The 13,788-nt window shown below is 39.1% G+C and overlaps 3 long non-coding RNA genes across 3 annotated transcripts; 2 read left to right on the top strand and 1 right to left on the bottom strand.

Moving 5' to 3' along the window:
• The first annotated feature begins 776 nt into the window (after positions 1-776).
• Positions 777-2,157, top strand: LOC131998083 (uncharacterized). The gene is made up of 2 exons (XR_009398539.1): positions 777-1,395; positions 1,605-2,157. It is a non-coding gene; the product is annotated as an uncharacterized LOC131998083 (long non-coding RNA).
• An 8,107-nt stretch (positions 2,158-10,264) lies between these two features.
• Positions 10,265-12,245, top strand: LOC131998084 (uncharacterized). The gene is made up of 4 exons (XR_009398540.1): positions 10,265-10,506; positions 11,276-11,482; positions 11,693-11,757; positions 11,830-12,245. It is a non-coding gene; the product is annotated as an uncharacterized LOC131998084 (long non-coding RNA).
• On the bottom strand, positions 11,656-12,725 carry LOC131998085 (uncharacterized). The gene is made up of 2 exons (XR_009398541.1): positions 12,208-12,725; positions 11,656-12,126 (listed from the first exon to the last, which is right to left on the bottom strand). It is a non-coding gene; the product is annotated as an uncharacterized LOC131998085 (long non-coding RNA).
• Between the last annotated feature and the right edge of the window lie 1,063 nt (positions 12,726-13,788).

Raw genomic sequence — 13,788 nt, 5'->3', positions numbered from 1 at the left:
CTTCTTTTACTTCATATGAAACAAAACAATTCTTGGAATATTTATTTTCGACAATTAAAGAGCTTTTAGTGAAATACCATGCTACGCAAATATTATATCGCTTGACTAACAGTTTAACAATATAAGTGCTATTATCTGAATCCCATATGATCTTTATTGGTCTATGAATTTAAGTTTGGATGTAAGGTGTACTCCATTCTTAAAATACTTCATTTCAGCCAGATATTCTCATGATGCCTGATTTAGTGGTGTTTTCGGGGGAGAGGTGGTCCCCCAGATACTTGGCCCTGAAAAAATGTCAGCATCGTGCTCTTCTCTCAAATACCATTTATTTAAACCCCATTGCCATTGGCTTAAAAGGAGTTTACAGTTCCACAAAAAAATTACCCCAAAAAAGGTTATCAAGTTCGTTTTCTAATCTCAAATACCTTTCATTTGAGCCACATATTGGCATGGTCGAAAAATTTTTTCCCTTTGGGGGTGTTTTGGGAAAGGGGTGATGCCCTAAATACATGGTCCTACATTTGGATATCAAATTCCTATTCTAGTCCCAAATACCTTTATTTAAGCCCCATTTTGCGATGGTCTCTAAAAAATTGCTGTTTGTGGGGTATTTTGGGAAAGGGATAGACCCCCAGAACATTGGTCCTGAAAGTGCGTATCAATTCTTGCTCTACCACCTCAACACCTTTCATTTAAGCTCCATTGTTATGTGCCTCTATAACGGCGATGACTATTGGCCTTCCGTCTAGCTCAATCACTCGCAACGGGCCATGGGAACTCAACCCGCCAAGTCAATCCCAGAGGAATAACAAGATAAGAAGTAAAACGATCCACTAAACATAACTCACAACCACACTGCACTGACATAGGGACTTTGATAGAAGTGTCCCGCACTGGGCCCCCCCTTCCTTGGTCCGAAGGCTCCTATAGATACAATTTTATTCGGACCCCAATGACCACACACTTTATTTACACACTTACCTCATTCAATCCCCTTCCACTGAAAGGTTCACACCAACATCATTATTTTAATATTACTACATTAAACAAACATAATTATTTATTAAGGATTAAAAATGGTGGTAAATGAATTAATAAATTTTGATTCTATCGATATATTCTTCTTTTTCTAGACTAATAACTTAATATATTATAACATGTAAATTTTCCTTCTTTTATATGTAGCTACCACATTAGAAAACAATACTAGTTTCTTTTCATTAACGTTGGCTCACTCTGGAGTTAACCATAGATCAAACGCCCTTAGTCCTGCAATACGATTCGCCTCTTAGTTTGGCGCTTTTGCTAACTCAATCTAACCTCGACTAATGGAGCTCGATTAGGCGGAATAGCAACCACTTTATTGCTACCAAAACACACAAATAATCACAGGTGCTAAATCCCTTTTTTCTCTGATTCCCTCAGCCTTTAAATTCTTTTTACCAGCTAGTATTATTTCTTTACACTTTGATTTTTCTTTATTTCCCTATTCCCTAAGATACACTATCCACTATAACTTTTCATACATCTTTTATTTACTTAGTTTCTACTAATAACTAATACTATTTTTTTTTTTTTTTTTTTTAATTTCTTTTCTGCAGACTTATCGTAGTCATCAAATTATAACAATGGTTTTTCTACACCAGTACATATAGACGGACACACAGTTACGACAAGTCTTTTTACCTTAATTTACACGGCAAATTTCTGATTGGTTTGAGCTTTTCTCTTGTTTTAGAGGGACTGTAACAGCGGGAGGGGAAGCGCCAGGCGAAATCTTCTTAGATGGAAACTTCGCAGTCGAGCTTTAATCATATATCTCCCAACGGCCAAACTTCCTCGTGGGATACAACTCTAACGCCAGCAACACTTTTAACATAAATCGGATTCACACGGCAAAAGTACTTGCAAATCTGCTGGGCACAACACTTCACCAAAGAGGCACTCTGCTCGTTGATCAAACCAGAAAAAAATAATGACACTGGCCTCCGTCCACTCTACAAGGAAGGCCAGTGCAGTTCCAAATTTTGTTTATCTATACGAAGAAAATAGAAACCAAACACCACGAAACATTCACTACATCGGTCAAACATCCACTTTTACTTTGGCTACTCACATTGTATGATACACAAATAAAAGTTCACACACAAAGTCTTTGATACGTTATTCTTTTACAATTGGCAATCCCTCTGGATTGAAACCCAAAACACTTGTTACAGTCGGTCCACTGGTGTACAATGAAGCTGGATTTTTCTCGTCGTCTATTTATATGGTCCGTATTTTTCGCGCCAGACGCCTATTTTCCAAGATGACCATTTTGCCTTAATCTCTTCTTTGGCCATTTTCCGTATTTTCCCAAATTTTCTTGGCGTTTCACCTTCTGCCGTCTTCTTGACCGTCCCTGTCATTCTATTGGGAATGATCATTAGATTAACCGTCATCCCATTTCAAACCATAGACCAACGATAAGTCGTACGATTTCTCGTACTAATATTTCCTGCATTACCATCCACGCTATCTGACCCACTGGGCCATACACCTTTTTAAAACCAAAAACTCCGCAAATAATTAAAAATGAAATTTATTAAATCATTCTGATCATATTCCTATGAACATCATTATTAACATTCCTTATTACGCCCCAACGCACACGTCGTAAGGCGTCGTGACGTACGGTCATTGTGGGTGTACCCAGTACCCGTCCTCCGAATATTCACAAATCGATACTCGATGTGAATCATAATCGATAACTCTGCGTCGTCAGAATATTCTGTCCACTGACCAACCACCACGTGCCCAACATAATTGGCAAATTATTTAATTATTGGAACTGTCAGAATAAAAAAAACACAGCCCACAAATATCTGGGCGTTTAAGCATAAATTAAATTGATTCCCGACACATGAGATCGCCAACCATACCGTTCACTCCCCATACCGGTCACACCGCCGCATTTACCTTCTCATGCATCACACATACATAGCCCCATTGAGACATACGAGCCAACACCGACTCCCATATGGTAGGGAATCTAAACACATGCAATGGCAAAGCACAACACATGAAGGCAAACCGACCAGTACAGCCCTCTGGCCATCACCAATTGCTGGGGCTCTTCAGAACACACCCGTGGCAGGGCAGACAATAGCCGCAGAGGGCCATGCAACAAAACTTCGAGGGCTGCAAGTACACGCGTAAGACATCGATGTGCATGGATAGGAGTCATCGCCTAGAGTTCAGTCACGTGGGGAACTCCCACACCCTGTTGGTCTCATGCCGGGCAATATGCCTGGTGTGCAATATCAAAAAGGTAAGTTTTCTCCCCCCATGCCTGCCTAAAATAACATGTATTCTTACAGGTGACGTCATCTAACTGAGTCCGTTTTACCACCCTCACTAGGAGTATCTCCCGGTTCCCGAGCAAAATGGTACGTGGTCGTGACGTGTGTGTGATTGCCTCATCTGAACCCCATCCTTCCCGTGTACATTAGTGCCTTGTCATCATTTACCCACTCTTATACCTGTTCCCAAATTCCCAATATCATGTAATTTGTGTGTGTTGTGTCACGGAAGTTTATTCACAGCTACACATTTGTTCATATTCGCTGACACTGTCAGCAGTCCATTAAAATCTTTCCCTTTTCACCCCTCTTTAACATTCATTAGCGTTTTGACTACAAACATAATCGTTTTTGTTTACAACCATAATCGTGGTTTAGTAGGCATTTCGTCTACTGATATTTCAAAGTGTTTTAAAGAGAAAAAAAAACAGTGTGAAAATACATCTTAGCATAAAAATGGTACAAGGTCTTGTTCATATTGGAACTCTCCACATGATAAAAAAAAAATTTTCCATAACTATGAATGTTCCATAGAATCACGTGCACTTAGTCTACACAAAAGAAATAACTATTACGTCTTTATGTAATATAAAGACCGCATATGCCGATCGTTCCGTCTGCCAGTTCACATGTCCGTCCGTTTATCAATCTGTTTCTTTCTTCCTTCACGACACATCAAACAGACTCTTGGACTTAAAATTTCCCATGCTGTACTGTAAATCAAATCTTATTCATATCGTCTATATCTATCCATGTATTGATATCGTTTATGTTTAAAAAAAAGACATTTGTAACAAATAAACGCATGAACTCATAGTGTGTATGCCCATCTAACATAAACATTAGCGCATGATCCCAAAAAAAAAAGTTGTCCCGTATATGAATATCATCACCTCATGGATTAGGCATTACCCAGTTCATCGTATAGGTCACTAAGATCTGCTGCATCATTTGATATAGGATGTCTTTCTAGCAAAAAAAAAACAAAACATAAATGGGTAAAAATGCAACAATAATCTTCATCTGCCATAGTGTTGGGCTGTAGAAAAAGTGTTTAAAATTTATATCCATGATACTGATAGTAATCGGACATTGGAATTTTGTGCGTGTGTATAGGTGGGTGGCTGCGCCACATAGTCCTGGAGTGTAAATCTGTATTAAGATGTGCACTTAAAAAAAATTCACCCCAATGCAACAATTGTTCTTTGAGATCCTTCAATGTCCCTGTTCTGTTGTCATGTCAAAACTGGTTTTATATCCCTGGCATTGGTTCCAATGGGTATAGTTTCGAGTGATATAAAAACATAGGGTATTACTGACATTCTTAAAAATTATACGGGAAGAGGAGGAAGTAAAAATGAAGTTTATCAAATGGACTTTCAATTGTCATATCCCTCCCCAACGGATGATATCGTTGTGTGGTCATATTACAAGCGGCTCTTCTCGATAAATATAAAAGCATTCACGTTGCATAAATTTGATGCAAAAAAAATAATTATTCATTATAAATTTACGTAATAGGAGGTACGTCAAGAGAGGGGTAGGTATATTCTGACAAAAATTAACGAAATCAAGGTTTAGCATTCGACTGCTAAACTATAGATAAAGAAATACTGTAACATACCGGGCCCATAGTTGTCTCATTTTCGCGAAGAATGTCTTTTCTCGTACAAAAAAAAATATTGCAAAAAATTTGGTCTATCTTTTCAAGTCCTTCGCATGACAGGTCCCTAACGGTCTGCCCTGCATGTCTTCTATGGCATACATGTTACTGCCTATCGGTTTTGTAATACGACATTTCATAAATTTCCGGGCGAATTTCGCGTTAAAGTTTTTAGAGAACTCGCTCAGGACATAGTTTCGCCGAAATACTTCTTGACCGGGAGCAAATTGGACTTGACGAGCTCTCACGTTATAACGTTTCGCGCTTTGCTCGTAGGCTTTGTGCATGTTTTGTTTGATCTTTTCTCGCATTAGTTCTAGTCGATTCCTCCGGTCAAGTGGGGAAATATCATGATCCGTTAATGACTTCAGTTTTCTCGCGAGCTTGTAATCTGACCCATGTGAGTACATATTATACCCGAAAAGGGAAAAGAATGGGGAAACACCCGTAGCTGTATGCACTGCAGTACGTAGCGCGCATTCTATTTCGGTCAAATACAGATCCCAGTCCCTATGATCCGACTCTAGGTAGGCTCTAATCGCAGCTAGCACGGACTGATTTACCCTTTCCGAGGCATTCGATTGTGGGGAATAAGGCGCTGTTTGTATGTGGTTTATCCCATAAGTGTCTATCATCTCCTTAAATGACTTTGCTACAAACTGTGCCCCATTGTCACTGTGAATGACCTCGGGAACCCCAAACTTCCTAAATAGGTCCTCAATCAGAAACCGAACCACATTCGATGCCGTTGCCTCTTTCATAGCCTTTAGAAAAGTGAATTTACTGAAATGATCCACGACTATAAAAATAAAAGTGTTTCCACTTTTAGATCTGGGGTATTTACCCAAGAAATCAATATAAAGTTTCTGAAAGGGGCGATCGGTGACAACTTCATTACCAATAGTCGGCTGGGTATACTCATTAGTTGGCTTGGTTTCTTTGCAGACTGTGCACTTTGCCACATACAGTCGCACCTGAGAGGTCATTCTAGGCCAATAATATTTTTCCTTTAAGCGGTTCAAGGTTTTGTGGAAGCCTCCGTGCGCCGAAGTCGCTTGGTCGTGAGCTTTTTCGATCAGGGTATGTGTTAAGGCTTCTGGGACCCATAATTTCCACTGGAATTCGTGCACTTCTTCGTTCGATCTTATTAGAGCCTTTTTAAATATCATATTACCCACAATGCGTAAATCAGGGAGTCGATCTTTATTCTTTTCTATAGTTTCTCGGAGATCTTCGTACTCTTGGCTATCAAACTCATTGGTTTCAAACTCAAACACCTGATCTATATCCATTTCATCCACGGTGGGTAGTCGAGAGAGCATATCTGCGACAATATTGTCTTTCCCTTTTCGGTGCTCGATCTCGAAGTTATAGCTCTGAAGCTGCAGCGACCATCGTGCCAATCGTCCGCTGAGGTCTTTTAAGCTCATCAGCCATTGGAGGCTCGCATGGTCAGTTATTACGCAGAATTCCATGAGTTCCACGTATGGACGAAACTTTTTAATGGCCATTACGGCAGCCAGACATTCTTTTTCCGTAACCGTGTAGTTTCTCTGACACGAATTAAGTTTTTGAGAATAAAAGGCTATAGGGTGTTCCTCCCCTTTATCGTTTAATTGGAACAATACGGCCCCTATGCCATACTCGGACGCGTCGCACTGTATGTAAAACTTTTTCGAGAAATCTGCATGTCGAAGTACCGGTGCCGAGGTAAGTGCCTTTTTCAGTTTTTCGAAGGCCTCTACCGCGTTTTGGTCCAGATGGAACTTTTTGGACTTTTTTAAACTGTCAGTTAATGGAGCCGATATTGAGGCAAAATCTTTAACGAAGCGGCGGTACCAACCGGCTGTACCCAAAAAGCTTCGTACCTCCCGAATGTTCCTTGGAGGTTTAATTCGCCGTATGGCCTCGATTTTGTCTGGATCAGTTCGCAATACGCCCTCGCCGATGATGAAACCTAAATACTTCAGCTGTTGGAAACAAAATTGTGACTTTTTTAGACCGATTGTGAGGTTAGCTTTTCTTAGACATTCTGCAACTTCTCGTAACAAACGCAAATGTGTCTCAAATTCACTGGAAATTATCAACAGGTCGTCCAAATACACGAAGACATTCTCTTTAAGCCTTTGAGGAATGACTTTATCCATCAGCCGGCATAGTCTTTGTGCTGCATTGCACAGGCCGAATGGCATCACGCGGAATTGGTATAGTGGTCGACCTGGAACGGTGAAGGCGGTGTACGGTTTGCTTTCCTCTTCCAACTCGATCTGCCAAAAGGCATATTTGAGGTCCACACTACTGATAAAGTAGGTTTCATCTATTCGACTCAGAATACCATCAATGTTTTGCAAGGGGTACGCATCTTTGACCGTTAGTTTATTTAATTTTCTTGCGTCCAGACAAAATCGGTTTTTGCCGGGCTTTCTGACGACCGTTGTGCGATTGCTCCACGGGCTCTCGCTTTCCTCGATGACGTTCAGGGCTAGCATGTTGTCTATTTCGGCATAAGTTATGGCTTGAACAGCAGGTGACATTGGGTAGTGGCGATCTTTTACCGGTTCTGCCCCTTCGATTAACTTTATACTGTGTTTTTCTAGGGTTGTACACCCCAGACCTGTATCTTCGAAGGTAACGAAACACTTTTTAACTTCTTCCAATTTCTTAGACTGTTCTGAGCTGAGGCTATGTGGATTTAACTTGTAATGGGACTTCTCCTCGGTCATTTCAGATTGTATTTTCTCTATATTGATTCCTGCTACGCCTAAAACGTCCGGTGCTAAATCAAAAAGCCGCCAGAAATCAATCCCCAGATACAAACTCTGTTCCAGATCGGGGCAGAGGAACAGATACATCTCCTTTTCGGAATCTTTATACTTAATCTTGACCTTAACTTTTCCTAGAACCACATACATACTCCCACCAGCTGTAGACACTCTACTAGTTATAGGAATAATAGGAACCTCTAAGTCCTCAACCAATTGCTGGCAAGATTTCCCAAGCATGCTGACCGAAGCTCCTGTGTCTAGTAAGCCCTGTACGATTCGGCCCTCTATACTGACTTGTGCAAAAACTCTTGGGTCGTTCCTAGAATTTGTGACCTTCTGAATCGATTCTATCAGACATCGTTTCATATTACGCCATTCAAAAGACTTATTACGCATCTTCTTAATCTTCTGCGGTAATGGTTTTGTCTCCGAATTAAAAATTCTTTCCTTGACCTTATCGTAATTTCGCTGACGATCCTCCAGAGATATGTAATGCCTTTCGTCGGCCGTAAATTTTTCAATATTAACTAAAATCTTATCTCTAACAGTACTATTATTATTTCTATCGCTGATTATAATCTTCATGGGTTCATTTAGTTCATTCATTTCTCTTGGATGGCAGGGTTGTCCGTCGGACGTGAGCTCCCCGCATTTTCCACGCCCGCTCTGCGGTTTCCCTGCTGGCAATTAGAACACCTAGGTGTGACGGTATCCGGTCTCCCACACCGGTAACAAAATAATTTCCTGTATTCAGCAGGACAGTCCATAAACACATGCCCTGGTTCGCGGCAATTCCAGCATTGAAGCTGTGTTCTTTGTTGTTGCTGCATACGCAAAGCCGAAATGTCCTCCATGCCTGGCTGATTCTCTTTTGGAGCGTATGCTCCCTCATTATCAACAACGAGTACTTCATTCACTTGTCTTATAGGCCGTGAAGGCACTGGCATGGGTCTAGTGTCGCGACGAGGAAAATTTCGTTCAGCCTCAATACATTCTATGCGCAGTTGTTCCACTGAGGAAATGGTCATTTGATAGACGTGGCGTTTGATGTCCTCTCTGATATTGCCCTTGAGAATTTTGATCATCTCATATTCACATATTGGTTGCACTAACCTCGAACGTAGAATACCCATCTCATGAAAATATGCATTCACCGATTCGTTATGCCTTTGTTTGCGTTCTAATAGTTCCCTTAGAATATCAAATTTGGATTGTGGGGATTGGTATTGACCTATAATAGCATGCTTTAAACCGTCCCAATCGATATCGACGTTGTTTTGCCTGTACAGCCAGTACCACTCCCGAGCCTGTCCCGTAACCAAAAATGAAAAATCTCTTAAAACTTCTGCCCAGGGAATATTATATTGAGCACGCATTTGCTCCAGACGATAAATGAAATCGTTAACCCGCAAATCTCTAGGGTCTCCGCTAAAACTGAGGCCTAACTTATCGACTCTAATTCTTAGTATTTCATTCGGGACGCACATAGCATTCGCCGCATATCCATTAGTAAACTGCGTATTCGTAGTATTCAATGGGGGCCTGTTCAGGTTCCTATTGACAGTCAAACCATTATTCACTTGCGTGGCTTCATTAGACACATTAGGTCCGGCACTATTCTGAGGTCTATTAGCATTAGTCCCGTCCGCATCAACTCTCGCGACAGCCGCTAGGCCTTCTACCTTATTAGATAAGGATGCTATCATTCTACGGACGTCAGCCATTTCACTTTGAACCATGCTACTGAATTTATCCTCCAGATTCCTTTTAAGCGATGCCACCGAGTCCTGAACCAAACTTTGAACGTCAGAGTCTATCTGATCATTATTTCCAGCACCCTCCTGTGGTATTGGACCGTTATCATTAGCCTGACCATTTCTCATAATAGACCCTGCCAAATCAATAAATTGAAAGCCATTCATATTATTATTGTTCTCTGCCATATTTGAAGTAATCGCTACTTTTCTCTGCTTCCTACTCCCAGGGAAATATGCTGATCTATTTATGTCAAACGAGTCAGTTCGCCCTCTTTTATTAGTCTTTTTAGAGCGCGTATTATAGTTCATGACCAATTTACCCAGACGAAAACAAAAAAAAAATCTGTCTTTCTTGTCTATCTTCTAGCCAATTTTATTATTTAATGAACCCGAACAATAATGTATTATAAGTATAAATATGTATATGTTCAAATTAACACAAACATAAACGTAGTGTCCAATTAGAAGTACACAAAATAATAATCTACAAACATACATTCACGACGAAAAATCAATTTAAAACTTTAAAACATATATCAATACGTGGAAGGTTAGATTGTATTCTCAGAAATTCATGTGTAAATAATGTGTGGTATAAATATTTTATTTTTTCCTTTTTTTTTTTTTTTTTTTTACGAACAGAAATTCGAAATAACAGTGCTCTCTTTCGAGATTTCGTCAGTGCAGATCCAGACAAGTCTTTTACTGTAAAAAAAATGTAACGGTAACTTCAACTATCATGACTAAATCTCCGTTAAATCTATCTCACGGGTTGCTCATGGTGAACGGTGTTATGCAACACAACAAATTTCTGCACTATTAGTGCCAAAATGGCTATTGCACTTCCCTATATTAAAGTTACCTTAATCTACTATTGCACTATGGATCAAAAAATATATTAAAATACCGGACAAACACTACACAATCGTTGTCCAACTTGGAGCTAACGAGATATTGCACTTATCCGCTGAATTATGGTAAAATGTCTATCTTTACTGGTCCTGATATAATATTGGACATTAACAAACCAAATAAATCCAGTTTGGATACTATACTATATCACAGCTCATCCAAAGATAATTCGAAATTCCATTTGGTCTATTGTAAAAACGATCTAGTATTCTATTGAAATGCACTTTGGTCTTATTGCACATATAATCACAGCTCAACACCGCATTTGCATGAGTGGCGTCACTTGATGCCGCCATCTTGCAACGCGCCGTTCGCTTATTTCTTCTTCCTTTTGAACATTGGGCGCCATATCTGTTATGTGCCTCTATAACGGCGATGACTATTGGCCTTCCGTCTAGCTCAATCACTCGCAACGGGCCATGGGAACTCAACCCGCCAAGTCAATCCCAGAGGAATAACAAGATAAGAAGTAAAACGATCCACTAAACATAACTCACAACCACACTGCACTGACATAGGGACTTTGATAGAAGTGTCCCGCACTGGGCCCCCCCTTCCTTGGTCCGAAGGCTCCTATAGATACAATTTTATTCGGACCCCAATGACCACACACTTTATTTACACACTTACCTCATTCAATCCCCTTCCACTGAAAGGTTCACACCAACATCATTATTTTAATATTACTACATTAAACAAACATAATTATTTATTAAGGATTAAAAATGGTGGTAAATGAATTAATAAATTTTGATTCTATCGATATATTCTTCTTTTTCTAGACTAATAACTTAATATATTATAACATGTAAATTTTCCTTCTTTTATATGTAGCTACCACATTAGAAAACAATACTAGTTTCTTTTCATTAACGTTGGCTCACTCTGGAGTTAACCATAGATCAAACGCCCTTAGTCCTGCAATACGATTCGCCTCTTAGTTTGGCGCTTTTGCTAACTCAATCTAACCTCGACTAATGGAGCTCGATTAGGCGGAATAGCAACCACTTTATTGCTACCAAAACACACAAATAATCACAGGTGCTAAATCCCTTTTTTCTCTGATTCCCTCAGCCTTTAAATTCTTTTTACCAGCTAGTATTATTTCTTTACACTTTGATTTTTCTTTATTTCCCTATTCCCTAAGATACACTATCCACTATAACTTTTCATACATCTTTTATTTACTTAGTTTCTACTAATAACTAATACTATTTTTTTTTTTTTTTTTTTTTAATTTCTTTTCTGCAGACTTATCGTAGTCATCAAATTATAACAATGGTTTTTCTACACCAGTACATATAGACGGACACACAGTTACGACAAGTCTTTTTACCTTAATTTACACGGCAAATTTCTGATTGGTTTGAGCTTTTCTCTTGTTTTAGAGGGACTGTAACAGCGGGAGGGGAAGCGCCAGGCGAAATCTTCTTAGATGGAAACTTCGCAGTCGAGCTTTAATCATATATCTCCCAACGGCCAAACTTCCTCGTGGGATACAACTCTAACGCCAGCAACACTTTTAACATAAATCGGATTCACACGGCAAAAGTACTTGCAAATCTGCTGGGCACAACACTTCACCAAAGAGGCACTCTGCTCGTTGATCAAACCAGAAAAAAATAATGACACTGGCCTCCGTCCACTCTACAAGGAAGGCCAGTGCAGTTCCAAATTTTGTTTATCTATACGAAGAAAATAGAAACCAAACACCACGAAACATTCACTACATCGGTCAAACATCCACTTTTACTTTGGCTACTCACATTGTATGATACACAAATAAAAGTTCACACACAAAGTCTTTGATACGTTATTCTTTTACAATTGGCAATCCCTCTGGATTGAAACCCAAAACACTTGTTACAGTCGGTCCACTGGTGTACAATGAAGCTGGATTTTTCTCGTCGTCTATTTATATGGTCCGTATTTTTCGCGCCAGACGCCTATTTTCCAAGATGACCATTTTGCCTTAATCTCTTCTTTGGCCATTTTCCGTATTTTCCCAAATTTTCTTGGCGTTTCACCTTCTGCCGTCTTCTTGACCGTCCCTGTCATTCTATTGGGAATGATCATTAGATTAACCGTCATCCCATTTCAAACCATAGACCAACGATAAGTCGTACGATTTCTCGTACTAATATTTCCTGCATTACCATCCACGCTATCTGACCCACTGGGCCATACACCTTTTTAAAACCAAAAACTCCGCAAATAATTAAAAATGAAATTTATTAAATCATTCTGATCATATTCCTATGAACATCATTATTAACATTCCTTATTACGCCCCAACGCACACGTCGTAAGGCGTCGCACAGTGGGCCAAATGGCAAAAAAATTGGAAATAAGTCTACAACTTTTTATCTGTTGATTTTAGCCATACAAAATGTTCTAGACATTTGTAGAGGAGGACATAGGCTTTCAGAAAAGTGCTGTTGTTGGTCCATATCTTTAATACAGGGTGAGCTACAGGGTGTCAAAGTTGACCACTTTTGACTTCTCCAAGCTTCTGGGGGCCATAACTTTTGATCTACTCAACCGATTTACATGATTTAGGACTCTAGAGAAAGAGCTTGACAAGATCTAAAAAACTTATGCATAAAGTACCATGCCATCGTGTACTGTTAAGGAGTTATGAATTGTTTAATTTTAAAATATGAAAATTTGGCCTTGGTTTTTTTCAGTGTTTTTTTAATAACTCCGTCAATTTTAAAGCTATAAACTTCATACTTCACACAAATTATGCCAGCATATGTGTGCATAAAATACAAAAGGAATCACGTGAATATCTTTGGCGGTTTAAAAATGGCATCGTTTTCAATATGAAAAATATTTTTTTTGTCAAAAAATTGCAAAATTTTTCAAAAAAGATACTCCCATTTCCTTTAAGTTTTCGCAAACTTTGGCCGTCAAAGCATTATCATTTCTTTCCATTTTCACAAAGTCGAGGTATTAAGAAAAGTTTTAAGTGCTAATTTGGCTAATTTCGATATCAAACAACACCGTTATCTTAAGACCAAAATGGCCAATTTTTTTACTAAACTTCAAAAGTTTCTCACTGGAAAAAAAGTTCCACGGGGATTTTTTCGCTTTTTTTGAACTTAAATGAAAGCTTAAAATGTTCCCAACATTTTAAGGTATGTCTCGCCATATCCTAGCCATAAATGAGATCGTAGCGATCAAAATACTGAAAAAAGTCAATTTTCAAGTAGTGCTATATTCATTGCTAAAAAACAAGTATTACGTCACATTTTATTGCAAAGATGTTAAATAAACTTTTATTTGGTAACACTTCTTCTACAAAACACAAAAAGAATCATGGAAATATCTCTATTCTATTCCAT

Source organism: Stomoxys calcitrans, chromosome 1, assembly GCF_963082655.1.
Source record: "Stomoxys calcitrans chromosome 1, idStoCalc2.1, whole genome shotgun sequence".
Classification (NCBI taxonomy): domain Eukaryota; kingdom Metazoa; phylum Arthropoda; class Insecta; order Diptera; family Muscidae; genus Stomoxys; species Stomoxys calcitrans.
The sequence above is the reverse complement of the archived record's forward strand: the minus strand, read 5'-3'. Positions and strand labels throughout refer to the sequence as shown.